This window comes from Hippopotamus amphibius, chromosome 3 (assembly GCF_030028045.1).
Source record: "Hippopotamus amphibius kiboko isolate mHipAmp2 chromosome 3, mHipAmp2.hap2, whole genome shotgun sequence".
NCBI classification, from domain to species: Eukaryota; Metazoa; Chordata; class Mammalia; order Artiodactyla; family Hippopotamidae; genus Hippopotamus; species Hippopotamus amphibius.
In genome coordinates, this window is record NC_080188.1 from 109,121,513 (window position 1) to 109,135,106 (window position 13,594).

Sequence of the window (13,594 nt, forward strand, 5' to 3'; positions counted from 1 at the left end):
TTAAAATAGACATTTGGGAGTCCAGATATGAATGTGACATCAGATGCAGACTAAGTTATTACCCATTGTAAATGCATTTGGTACAGATAATTCCTCATCAATGAGTAAAGAATTACTGGATGTGCATTCTCTCTATCCTTCACTCATTTTGTACTGATTAAATTATGTCTTAAGACTACACATTAGATACAAAAGATGCAAATCTATTAATTTTCCATATATTCATTATTGAAACAAATCCTGTTTGGCCACACAGTTAAGTTACCTTCTATATCATCTCCTTTGATTGTATATAAAGTGTATTAGATTGTGTATAAAATAAGATATTAGTGCATTAGATTGTATATAAAACAAGAGATTTCTCACAAAAGCAATGATGTATGTACAATTCAAACATCCTTGGGTTATTTAGTGATTTTTATCTACCCATTAATGATTGATTCTGCAATTATTAATTTTGTATATATACATGCATAATTAACAATTAGGTAATTGTATTATATGATTGTTAATTATATATAATATAGTATATATTAATAGGTTGAACACTAGAAATGTAAATATGAAAATGAATGACTTTGCTGACTATTTTTCACAATTTCAGTCATTAATTGACATTCTTTTGCTGTATGGTTTTCACTGTTCTCTGCTTGGAAAACAACAGCAATTACACTGGTTTATGATGACCCATTGACAATGCTTGATAACATGGGGGAGAAGAGTGTCTATCCAAATTAAAGTTCAGCAATTCAGGTGGGGGTGTTTTAGTACAATTGCACTTTTTGAGAATTTATTCCCAGGTAATTCAGGGAATTTGTCTAGACATTGGTAGAAAAGAAAAGTTGAACTAATATATAAGGAACACATTTAAAATATAAAGAAAATGCATCATTTACTTAGGTCAGTTATTAAAAGTCTTCTTGTTATCTAAATAACAATGAAAGTAATGAAAGTTTTTAATTTTTGAAAATGTATCTAAATATTGAAAATTATTGGTAAAATTGAGTAAAATAAATAAATATTCTATTTCCACCATGAAATTATTTCACAATAGATTTATCGGAGACAACAAAAATGACAAAATGGCTTAATTAAATAAATCAAAATAATTAATATTGATGTTCTACTCATACGAATTTTTCTTTGAGTAAATTTTATATTATTAAGATTATACTGTTAATTTTCACCCATTTTTATTTTATTTCTTTCAAATTCATAATTCATTTGTGTATAAGATACACCAGGCTCAAATATATGGAAAGCCAGAGTAACATCTCAGAATTCATTCTTCCAGGGCTTTCTTATGACCGGAACATACAAATATTTTGGTTTGTGTTCTTCTTATTCTATTATCTTGCCTTGTTGGTAGGAAACCTTCTGATCCTTGTCTCCATTCTATAAAATTCTCTTTTTAACCAACCAATGTGCTATTTCCTAAGCCACTTCTCCTTCATGGACATCTGCTATACCTCTAGTGTTACACCAAAATTAATTGGAGACCTGCTGGTAGAAATAAAGAGCATTTCCTATAGTAATTGCATGTTACAGGTCTTTGCGATGCACTTCTTTGGCAGTACTGAGGTCTTCATTCTGACTGCCATGGCTTTTGATTGCTATGTTGGCATTTGTAAACCTCTCCACTATGTGACAATCATAAACAGGACAAAGTGCAATACCCTAGTCTTAGCTTCTTGGGCTGGTGGGGCTGTCCATTCCTTTCCACAATTACTTATGGTGATTCAGTTGCCCTTTTGTGCTCTTAATGAAATTGATCACTATTTTTGTGATATCTTTCCTTTGCTTAAAGTTGCTTGTACTGATACCTACATCACTGGTGTCCTTGTGGTTGCCAGTTCAGGTATGATTGCCTTATTTACCATCACTGTCTTATGTGTTTCTTATGGCATTGTATTATTCACTTTAAGAAGTCATTCAGCTGAGGGAAAACACAAAGCCCTCTCTACATGTGGGTCTCACATCTCTGTGGTCATCTTACTTTTTGGACCTATAATCTTCATCTACCTTAGACCACCTACTACTTTCCCTGAAGACAAAATATTTGCACTTTTCTACACCATCATCACTCGTATGTTCAATCCCTTAATCTATACACTGAGAAAGACAGAGATGAAAAATTGCATGAGGAAAGTTTGGTGTCAAAGATAATTTTTGAAGAAAGCATACAGTTAATTTGAAGAAGCTTCTTAGGTAAGCAATTTTATAAAATTAAAGAGCTTGAGGTGAATGAAAAAAATCTAAGAAGTCTCATGGTTTTTGTATTCCATCATGATCTCAAATAAGAGAAATAGAAGTTAGAAATTTAAACTTATGACTAAACAAATACTAATTCTTGCATACAAACTCAATTGGAACCTTGGTTAATTTTGTGGAATATTAAGATGGTATCTGTAGGGTTGCTTGCAGAAAATAAAAACATCTGGGGGCCAAATGAAATTAAGGAAACAATATATTGATCAGTGATTTAGTAAGCAAAATTATTTGAATGATAGTTGTGTTGTAAAAATTAGGGCTTAGGGACAGAGCACATGTGACATACATTCTGTGATAGTAATTAAGATAAAAATCTATAATTTAAAAATCATAAGTTTTCTGATAGAACATTCTCATATATATCCTCTGGTGGCATTCAGACATCAATTGTGTAAAATAAAGTAAGGTAGAATCTGTTTTCATGTGGTTTCTGGAGGTTAACACTCCTGACTTCATGTTAAAAAAGTAATGATAACTAGTGAGGACAGAGCAAGAATTAATCTTTCAGAATGCTGAAAAAACAATGACTATTATCCCACCTATTGATCAGAATATAAAACATTTCCCATAAAACTTAAGAAACTGAATAATAAATTGTTGACAAATCCCTACCTGCCTAAAATAGGTAAGAAATTAGTAGTTATTGGATCCCAAACTAAAGAACTTTCCTGCTACAATGAGGGGAAATAAAGAAACAAACAAAACAAAATGAAGACCCAGCAAAAGACAAATAAGATATGGTCTAAAGACAAACAAACCAAGATGCAAATGTTGATTAGGCTACACATGAATGCTTATAGCAGCATCATTCATAATTACCAAACCTCAAAAGCAACTAAGATGTCTTTTCATAGGTGAATAGATAAACTGTCGTACATCGAGACAATGGACTATTTATCAGTGCTAAGAAGAAATGAGGTACCAAGCCATGGAAAGACACAGGAGACACCTAAATGCTTGTTACTAAGTAAAATAAGCCAATCTGAAAAGACTACATACTCTGTGATTTCAACTACATGATGTTCTGGAATAGGCAAAACAGTAGAGACAGCAAAACAATCAGCAGATGCCAAGGTTGGGGAGAGAAATATGAATAAGTGGAGAAAGAATTATGGAGGGGAGTCAAAAATTATCTGCACTCTGGCTGTAGAATTTACAGAAGTTTTAATATAACAAGAGTGTGGATAATTTTTGACTCACCCTCATATTAAGGCAGTGAAATTCTTCTGTACATGAAATTACTTCAGGAGTAGATTTATGTCATTATAAAGGTCCAACCCATAAATTGTAAAACAACAGGAGTGTATGGTGATATAAATTATGAATATGGGTGATAAAGTTGTGTTAATGTAAATTCCTTTAATTGTAACAAATGTGCTGATCTGTTTGGGGAGGTGTCTGTTTGTGGTGACAGGGGATGTATGGGAACTCTGTACTTTCTACTCTGTTTTGCTGTGAATCCCAAACTACTTAAGAAAACAAAGTTTATTAATTAAAAATATACATTGTAACATAATATATTAAACTATCTTGTAACTGGAATGAAGAAACTTCTAAGAAAGATTTTCTAAAGAAACCAGAAAAAAATTGTATAAAATATATTTTTTTGCATGATGAATAGGATTTAAATAAAGAAATCTTAGAAAATACATGAATATTATTAGAAAGAAAGGACTGGATAAGAGGATTTTATGAAAAGAAACACAGTTAAAATACTGACAGTATTTTAGTATATGTAAATTCAATGCAAGATTTACAGTTATTCTGGATGCCCTCTACTGCCCTCTACAGACAGTTATAAAGAGCAGAAAAAAAAAAGGTTAAGGGAGGTAAAATTAAGTAGAATTGTTAGAGCAAAGAGGCATTGTACAAATTATTATCTCAGCAGTTACTAATAAGGAAACAAAAATATTGTTGAATTATTTATATTCTAGGAATGGCTCTATAATTACTCAGCTTGACCAAATAACCTGTCACTAAAAATGAAATGGAAGTTCAGGTAATCAAACAATAGATTCACATTAAAGGACTCTTTCAAGCGGTGATATTTTTTTTTTATTATCTTGCTTTCTTAATAACACAAAATTCTCTCTTAAAACATTGTGAGTGATCAAATTATTATTTGTACATAATTTTACAAATTAGAAGGGTGGGTGGGGCTGTGAGCTGTTAGCAGCCTGGATACATAGCAGCTGGAACATGGGTACAGGGAAGCAATGAAGGGGGTCTGAGCTGGATGCAGCTGAATCCACTACATTCTGCATACTTGATGGCACCACAAGAGTTTAGTCTTCCATCCTCTCACACCCAAATAACTACAATAACCTCCTAACTGATATTAGCAAGCAGGCAAGTGCTTTATGGAGGGTAACTCTTTATTTAATAAATAGGGAATCCTGTCTCACATTAAAATATTCTTTTATTTGAATCATCATTCTTTCTGATGGGTTAGCATCCTAAGATGGTGAAATGAGCCTGCAAGAATTTGAAAGCTTGATATAATCTCTTTTACTTACCTCTGGGAGGTTTAATGACCCATTTCTTTATAACTCTAAAGTAGTTAAATATCAAAATACCAACATATTACCACTATGATACATAAAAATGAGCAATTACTTATGGAAATTTGTTAGAATTTAGTAAGAAAAATTATATATATATATATATATATATATATATAATCTCATGACCAGCACAGTCTCTAATTCAATAAATGGTAACTGGTGCAAATATCTTACCTTTCTTTCTTCATTGCTTGACAATATACTATGCAGTTAAGAGCATGATCTAAGAAACCAGTTAGCTTCTGGTTGCTGACTCTTCAATATATCTATTTTGATGTCCATCCCCTTTTGATGTTTTGTCACTTTCCTCACAGGGATAATAGTAGTGCCTACCCCTTTGGATTGTTATAGAGATTACTGCCTGATACCAATATATTTATTATTCATTATGTTCTTATTAGAAGAAAAGCCTATGGATTTATAAACATGGATGGACTGGTAAAGCTAAGCCTTGATTTGGTAGATTTTTCCAACTATGCAAAGAGTTGTCCTGGTTTATTTCTTTATCATAACTTGCACCTATTTATTCTCCATTTAATGCAGAATCTATGATTCATAGTTGCTAATTTTTTTTCTTTACCTTTTAGTATTCCTTGCTGAGATCATAAACAATGTGTCATTGCATCTTTCATCAGCTGAATCAGTGTTGGGCTCCAAGCACATTTTATTTGTCACCTGAAACAGCTTTCCTACTACACAAGCTCTTAATGGTATTTTTCATCTGGACATTTCTCAATATAGATTAAGGGATTCAACATAAGGGTTATTGTGATGTAGAATACAGCAACTGCTTTATCAATTGAGAAAGTAGTTGTACGTCTCATGTACATAAATACACAAGGCATAAAGAACAAGATAACCACTGTGATGTGGAAGACACAGGTGCAGAGGGCCTTGCGACTTGCCTCTAAGTGGTGGGTCCTTAGGGAGGACAGGATAGCCACATAGGAGACCATGAAGAGGAGGAAGTTTAACAGACAGATAAACCCACTGTTGGCAGAAATAAATAATCCTAGAGTGTGGGTATCAGTGCAATCAAGATTGAGCAAAGGATTCAGGTCACACAAAAAATGATCTATGACTTTAGGGCCATAAAAGGGTAATCAGATAATGAAGAGAATCTGTATGGTTGCATGAAGAAAGCCTCCCACTCACACCACTCCTACAAGCAGGACACACACACACATCAGTTCATGATGGTTGCATAGTGCAGAGGCTTGCAGATGGCCACATAGTGGTCATAGGCCATCACAGTAAGCAGGGTGACATCAGCACCTCTGAAGAAATGTTCCGGAAAGATTTGGATCAGGCATCCTTTGAATAGGATGATCTTCTTTTCATAGAGTGAATCTACAATCAGTTTAGGGGTATTGACAGATGAATAGCAGGCATGAATAAAGGAGAGATAGGCAAGGAAAAAGTACATGGGGGGCCCCAGTAATGGGCTGGCAGTGATGGTGACCATGGTGGGCACATTTCCTTCCACAGAAGTGACACAGATGATGAAAAACACAACAAAGATGATTTTTTGCATCTTTGGATTCTCTGTGAGCCCCAGTAGAACAAACTCGGTCACATTGTTCCTATTCTCCATGTATTTCATGTTATGGTTATTTATATTGCCTGAAAAAAATTAATGCAACCTTAAATTTATTAAACTTATTTACTCTAATAAATGTTAAATATGTGAATTCTCTTGAGTTGTGAATTCTTAAGAGTTTTTTTGTTTGTTTTGAATTAGAAAAATGATTCTGTATTCTTGAAGATTATTCAAATTTCCCCCCAAGTAACAATTTTGTAAAGAGTATAACCCTAAGGAGCTTTAGGAAACACAAAAGTAGGAGTCCATGTGTGTACACTTAATTATGTAAGATGACTAAATGTCTAGCTTGAAGTAATACATAATGTGCATTGGCTGGTAAGCCTGAGAAGTGAGGCAGTGTATGAATGTAGAGACAGTGAATGTAAAAGTAAGAAAAATTCCTTTTATTCTTAGAAAATGGGGAACTAAGGAAGGTAATTGAGAATATGAGTAAGAGGATGAAGTAGAATCTGAGGAAGAGGGAACCTTGGACATATCTATAACTACAGTAAAGGTCTTTGGGCATCCTTGATGAAGTGGGCTGAGGTTCCACAATGAGGTAGAAGGCAGACACAAGAGCCCCAGTTAGGAGATTTTTTAAATACTTGACATAAGGTCATTGATGATAGGAATGTAAAGGAAGTATACAGGAGCTACTATTTAAAAATTTGGTAATGTTGGTTGTTCTAAATCCAATAACTTTGTGAGAGTTATATAATATATAATATTAATATTTTATTACATCATATATTCAATATATTTAATATGATATAATAAAGTATTGTATACATGTTATATATAATTATGTATATACAAACATAGTATTCCTACAATATTATAATATTTATATTATATGTAGGGAATATGATTTTTATATATAATATATTTTATATACAATATAATAGCTGTAATACATACTATTTAATGATTTTTTGCTATAGTCATTGCATAGAAGCAAATAATTTGCACATATGACCCCATTTAATACTGACAACAACATCTATGGTTGGTATTATACCATTTTTCAAATGAGGAGACAATCTTAGAGACATAATGAGAGTTAGAATAACAATGATAATATTAAGGGAAATGAACACAGTGTGCTTTGTGTTTTTGTGCATATTTGCTGATGTAATCCTCACTGCAAACTTATGAGATATTATCAATATTATTTTTATAAATATTTTGCACATTAGGAAATAGAAACTTAGGATTAAGTTAAGGATTCTTCCCAAGAGCAAGCAGCTCATGAAGAGTAGAGCCAAGATTAGGTCAATTTATACTTAACCTTTTCCCTCTAAATTCAACCCATGACTTGCATTGATATATTTAACAATGTTGAACTAGTAATATCATTTTTATACAACCCTAGTAATAATAATTACTTTAAGATGCAAGTGTATATGTAGCAACTTCATTAGCAGATGCACACACACACACACACACACACACACACATGCACACACAACACCATGTCTGGACTTTCAAATTTCAAATAAAATGTAGTACTGCATCATTGAAAGTATTTCTATTTTAACCTCTCCCTCAGACACTGTTGCTTCTTCTCCAATTCCCCTAGAAATCATGTGCCCTCAGGCTCCTGAAAATTGTTAAAAACGACTTGTGATTAAGGGTATTTGTTTCAGAATCAGAAACAGGAGACTAGAATGTTGATTCTTTCACTTGCAACTTCTTTTATCTTAGGTATATTTCTTGTCACCTTAAAATTTTGTTTCCTCAAGTATAAAGAGAAAATAATATTATTTACCTCAGATTTTTATGATAATTGAATAAGGAAACATATTTGAACATCACCATCATAGTACTGTAGACACACATAGAACTGTTATCTATTTCTTGACTGTGTATACATCTAGGAAGTAGAAAGAATTAGCATTTTGACTAATAAGGCAGAGAAACATTTAGCCATGCATTAAGCTAGGAAGAATCATCTCCAATTTTACTTTTAGAGAAGTAAAACAGACTCATATTATCCTAAGCAGTTGATAACAGAAAAGGTGCTCCGTGTTCATTCTTGGAGTAAACAACAGGTGACCTATACCATTTAATATTTATAATATTAATATTAATATATTGACTCACTTTCCATATAATTAAATTTTGTTTTCATTCTCATGGTTAGTCTTCATTGATTGCTAAAGGCTTCCTAGGTGGCACAGTGGTTGAGAATCCGCCTGCCAATGCAGGGAACATGGGTTCGATCCCTGCTTCAAGAAGATCCCACATGCCACAGAGCAACTAAGCCCATGCGCCACAATTATTGAGCCTGTGCTTTAGAGCCCGTGAGCCACAACTATTGAAACCATGTGCTGCAACTACTGAAGCCCACATGCCTAAAGCCCATGCTCTGCAACAAGAGAAGTCATGGCAATGAGGATCCTGCACACCACAATGAAGAGTAGTCCCCACTCACTGCAACTAAAAAGAAAGCCTGCACACAGCAAAAAACACCCAAAACAGCCAATAAAATAAATAAATAAATAAGTAAATAAATTTACTTTAAAAAAGTGAGTAAAAATAGGTGTCACGGGTTTCTTATTACTAACCTATTCTTTACATGTTTTAGATATGTGTTTTATCATATGTATGTTTTGTATATGTATATGTATATATTATGTGTATATATAAATTGATTTACACATAATTATATATAATTGGAAATAAAATTTCATATTTGTAAAACATTTTGTATGTAAAATATATAACACTGTGTGTATAAACTTGTATATACAGAATTTTCTCCTATTTCATGGATTGTCTCTTCAATTTTAAATGGTGACATCTAATGAGCACAAGATTTAACATTTCGACAAGCATGATTTTTAATTTTTTCTTAAAGTTCTTGCTTATTGTATCATATTTAATAAATACTGATCTAACTCCAGTTCAGAAAAATTCTCCTAGAATTTTTATACATTCAGGTTTCACATATATGTTTCTAGGTCTCTGACTCATTTTGAGCTAATTTTTGTTTATAGTGTGGTAATGTCTGAGGTTCATATTTTTTTTTCTCTTATGTATGTCCGAAAGCTTTAGCAAAATTTGTTAAAAACCATTATGTCCCCATTTAAATACTTTGATTTTTCTTTTTTTAGAATTCATGAGTAATTTAATAGGGATTCCCATTAAATCTGTAGATTGCTTTGGGTTGTATGGCCATTTTAACAATATTAATTTATTCTTTCAATCTCAGAATGGGATATCTTTCCACAGATTTAAATCATCTTCAATTTCCTTTATAGTGTCTTATGGTTCTTAGCATATGTCTTTTACATGCTTTGTCAGGTTTATTCCTAAGTACTTTTTTTTTTTTTTTTTTGGATACAGTTTTAAAAGGGATTTTGTTTGTTTTGTTTTTACTTTCCCTTTCTGATATTTTATTGTTAGTATAAAAAATGCAACCTATTTCTGTATCTTAATCTTGTATCCTGCTACCTTGCTGAATTTGTTTGTCAATTTTAGTAGTTTTTGTGAGAAGACTTTAGGGTTTTCTGTATATAGCATCATATTATCTGCATGACAATTTTACCTCTTCTATTCCACTTTAGATGCCTTTTATTTCTTTTCCTTATCTGATTTCTGTGGCCAGGATTTGCAACACTATATTGAATAGAAGCGGTGAGAGTGGGAATTTTGTCTTGTTCAAATTTTAGAAGAGAGGCTTCCAACTTTTCACCATTGAGTATTATGTTGGCTGTAATTTTGTCATAAATAACTTTTACTGTGTTGAGATATGTTTCCTTTACAACCAATTCGGTAAGAATTATTTTTTAATAACAAATGGATGTTGAATTCCATCAAATGCTTTTACTGCAACTAGTGAGATGATCATGAAGTTTTTGTTTTTTGTTTTGTTTATGTGGTATATCACATTGATCGGTTTGTGTATGTTGAATCATCCTTGTGACCCTTGGATGAATCCAACGTGGTTGTGGTTTATGATCTTTTTAAGTGTTGTTGGATTCAGCTTGCTAATATTTTTTGAGAATTTTTGTGTCGATATTCATCAAAGATATTGGCCTGAAATTTTCATTTCTGTTAGTGTCTTTGTCTGATTTTGGTATCAGGGTGATGGTGGCTTCATAGAATGACTTTGGGAGGGTTCCCTCCTCCTCAATCTTTTGGAAGAGTTTTAGAAGGACTGGTGTAAATACTCTTATGTTTGGTACAATTCCTAGGTGAAGCCATCTGATCCTGCACTTTTATTTTCCAGGGAGTTTTATTTTGGTTTTGTTTTTTTTTTTTTTTTTTAATTACAGATGCTATTTCACTTCTATTGATTGGTATATTCAAATTACCTATTTCTTCTTTTTTAAAGAACTTTTACTGAGATACAGTTAACAGACAAAAAACAGCATATATTTAGAGTGTACAATTTGGTATCCCAATCTCCCAATTCATTCTTCTGCAACCCTCCCCACTTTCCCCACTTGGTGTCTATATGTTTGTTCTCTACACCCATGTCTCTATTTCTGCCTTGCATTTCCTCTTTCATAGTTGTTAGTGTTTGCCTTATGTATTGATGTGCTCCTATATTGGATGCATATATATTTATAATTGTTATCTCCTCTTCTTGGATGGATCCTTTGATCTTTATGTAATGTCCTTTCTTGTCTCTTGTAACATTTTTCATTTTAAAGTCTATTTTATCTGATATGACTATTGTTACTTCAGCTTTCTTTTGATTTCCATTTGCATGGAATATCTTTTTCCATCCCCTCACTTTGAGTCTGTATGTGTCCCTACGTCTGAAGTGGGTCTCTTGTAGACAGCATATATATGGGTCTTGGTTTTGTATCCATTCAGCCAGTCTGTGTCTTCTGGTTGGTGCATTTACTCCATTTACATTCAAGGTAATTATTGATATGTATGTACCTATTACCATTTTCTTAATTGTTTTCTTTTTGTTTCTGTAGGTCCTTTTCTTCTCTTATGCTTCTGCTTAGAGAAGTTCCTTTAGCATTTGTTGTAGGGCTGGTTTGGTGGTGCTGAATTCTCTTAGCTCTTGCTTGTCTGTAAAACTTTTGATTTCTCTGTTGAATCTGAAAGAGATCCTTGCTGGGTAGAGTATTCTTAGTTGTAGATTCTTCCCTTTCATCACTTGAAATATATCATGCCACTCCCTTCGGGCTTGCAGAGTTTCCACTGAGAAATCAGCTGTTAGCCTTATGGGAGTTCCCTTGTATGTTATTTGCCTTTTTTCCCTTGTTGCTTTTAATAATTCTTCTCTGTCTTTAATTTTTGTCAATTTGAATAGTATATGTCTTGGCATATTTCTCCTTGGGTTTATCCTGCCTGGGATTGTCTGTGATTCCTGGACTTGGGTAGCTATTTCCTTTCCCATGTTATGGAAGTTTTCAACTATAATCTCTTCTAATATTTTCTTGGGTCCTTTCTCTCACTCTTCTCCTTCTGGGACACCTATAATGCCAAAATTGGTGCGTTTAACATTTTCCCAGAGGTCTCTTAGGCTGTCTTTAGTTCTTTTCATTCTTTTTTCTTTATTCTTTTTGACATCAGTGATTATCACCATTCTGTCTTCCAGCTCACTTATTCACCCTTCTGCCTCCGTTAATCTGCTATTGGTTCCTTCTAGTGTATTTTTCATTTCAGTTACTGTGTTGCATATCTCTGTTTGTTTGCTCTTTAATTCCTCTAGGTCTTTGGTAAGCTTTTCGATCTTTGCATCCAGACTTTTTTCAAAGTCCTGGATCATCTTCACTATCATTATTCTAAATTATTTTCCCGGAAGTGTGTCTATCTCCTCTTCATTTAGTTGTTATTCTGGGGTTTTATCCTGCCCTTCATCTGGTACAAAGTCCTCTGCTTTTTCACTTTCTCTATCTTTCTGTGGCTGTGGTTTTCAGTTCCTCAAGAGGAAATAGTGCTGATACTGCTTGATACTGCTGTCTTCCCTCTTGTGGGGGAAGCTATCTAGGAGGCTGGTGTGTGCTTCTTGATGGGAGGGACTAATGGTGGGTAGGGCTGGGTGGGCATGGTTCAATAAGACTTTAATCCGATTTGGTGGGCAGAGCTCAGTAAAACTTTAATCTGTTTGTCTGCTAATGGGTGGGGCTGTGTTCCCACCTTGTTGCTTATTTGCCCTGAGGCTACCTATCACTGGAGCTTACAGGCTCTTTGGTGGGGCTAATGGTGGACTCTGGGAGGGCTCATGACAATGAGCACTTTCCAGGACCCCTGCCAATAGTGCCACTGTCTCCTTGTTCAGCCACAGCTGGCCCCCACCTCCACAGGCAACCCTCCAACACCAGCAGATAGGTCTGGTTCATGCTTCTATGGGATCACTGCTCCTTCTCCCTGGGTCCTGGTGAGCACACATTTTTGTGTGCCCTCCAAGAGTGGAGTCTCTGTTTCCCCCAGTCCTGTAGAGGTTCTGCAATCACATCCCACTGGCTTTCAACATCTGATTCTCTGGGGATTCCTCCTCCTGTTGCTGAACTCCCAGGTTGGGAAGCCTGATGTGGGGCTCAGAACCCCCACTTTAGTGGGTGTACTTCTGCAATATAACTGTTCTCCAGTTTGTGAGTCACCCACCCATGATTTATGGGATTTGATTTTAATGTGATTGCACCTCTCCAACCATCTCATTTTGGCTTCTCCTTTGTCTCTGGATGTTGGGTGTCTTTTTTGGTGAGTTCCAGTGTCTTTCTGTCAATGATTGTTCCAAATTACCTATTTCTTCTTGATTCATTTTTTGTGGGCTGTATGTTTCTAGAAACATCCTTTCTTCTACATTGTCCAATTTGTGTGCATGTAATTGTTCAGAGTATTCACTTTTGTTTTTTTGTATTTCTGTGGTATTTGTTGCTTTTTGTCCTTTTTCATTTCCTATTTTGTTTATTTGGGTCCTATCTCTTTTCTTCTTGGTGAACCTGGCCAGAGATTTATCTATTTTGTAACCCTTTCAATGGACCAGCTCTTGGTTTTATTAAGCTTTTTATTATTTTTTAATCTCTGTTTTACTGATTTCCTCTTGATCTTTATTTCCTTCCTTCTCATGACTTTAGGTTGTGTTTGTTTTTCTTTTTTCTAATTCTCTTAGTTGCTAGGTTAGACTGTTTATTTGAGATTTTTCCTGTTTTTTGAAGAAGGCCTGTATTGCTATGAACTTCCCTCTAAGAACTACTTTTGCTGG

At 34.0% G+C, this 13,594-nt stretch overlaps 2 pseudogenes; one reads left to right on the top strand and one right to left on the bottom strand.

Moving 5' to 3' along the window:
* Positions 1 to 1,254: 1,254 nt before the first annotated feature.
* Positions 1,255 to 2,190, top strand: LOC130850125 (olfactory receptor 4P4-like; annotated as a pseudogene).
* A 3,309-nt stretch (positions 2,191 to 5,499) lies between these two features.
* LOC130847996 (olfactory receptor 4C46-like) lies at positions 5,500 to 6,438 on the bottom strand (annotated as a pseudogene).
* Between the last annotated feature and the right edge of the window lie 7,156 nt (positions 6,439 to 13,594).